Raw genomic sequence first — 1,112 nt, 5'->3', positions numbered from 1 at the left:
CTCTGAATTTGTTCTTATAGTTGTGTTGTGTCCCCAACTCTCCCACTTGTTGATTGAGTTCCAGGTAGTATTGCCACGTATGTCAATCTATGGTTGTTGTCTGTTCTTGTTGGTTCTCAGTCCACAGAATTTCCTTTAGTTTGTTTTGTAGTGTAGGGTGGGATTTGGCAAAATTCCCTAGCTTCTGTTTATACTTGAATGTTTTGATTACACTGTTGCATTTGATTGGCAGCTTTTCTGAATATAGGATTGTCAATTGGCAGGTTTTTTTGTTTTTTTGTTTTTCTTTCAGGGTTTTATATATGTATCCCCATGGCCTTCTTGCCTGCATGGTTTCTACTGAGAGGTCCAAGCTTAATCTTATTTGCCTTCATTTGTATGTAACACTTCTCTTTTCCCTAGCTGCTTTCAGGATTCTCTCCTTATCTTTGATTTTGGAGAAATTGAATATTATATGTATTGGTAATTTTCTTTTGCGGTCTGTCCTTCCTGTGTTTCATTGAGCTTCTTCAATCCTTATATTTTTGCTTTTCAGAATGTTAGGGGAATTTTCTTCCTGAAGATGCTCAACTATCTTCTCTGTTTACTTGTATGATTCTTCCTATTCCAGAATGCCAATGATTCTTAACGTATTCCTTTTCATGTTGTCCAACATGAATCTTAGACCTTATTCAGATTTTTTAAATCTTTTTTTCTGCTTGCTCTTCTATCTTAGTAGTATTGGGAGATTTATCTTCTAGCTTACTACTTCTGGCTTCAATCTCTTCAGTTCGACTCCTTTGCACTTTCAGTGTATTGTCTATTTCTGATATTATATTATTAATCATTTGGACCTCTTTCTGTAGGTTTTAATTTTTTCTAATACTGCATCTATCTTATTTGATTTCTCTCTGGTACTTTCCTGACTTCTTCCTTCTTTTTCTCAACTCCTCTGTAAAGTGTTTTTGATACATTTCATTATCATTTTTCTTAATTCCTTCTCAGTAATTTTCAAAGTCTGCCCTCCTTCCAATATGAAAATTAGGTCTACCTCCAACTCGTTTGTCTCAGTCACTTTATCTTGTTTCTGGACATGTCCAGAGATGGTCCTCTGTTTCTTGGGCACATTCAGT

Source organism: Chrysochloris asiatica, unplaced genomic scaffold (assembly GCF_000296735.1).
Source record: "Chrysochloris asiatica unplaced genomic scaffold, ChrAsi1.0 scaffold00088, whole genome shotgun sequence".
NCBI lineage: Eukaryota > Metazoa > Chordata > Mammalia > Afrosoricida > Chrysochloridae > Chrysochloris > Chrysochloris asiatica.
This window is presented reverse-complemented; position numbering follows the sequence as displayed.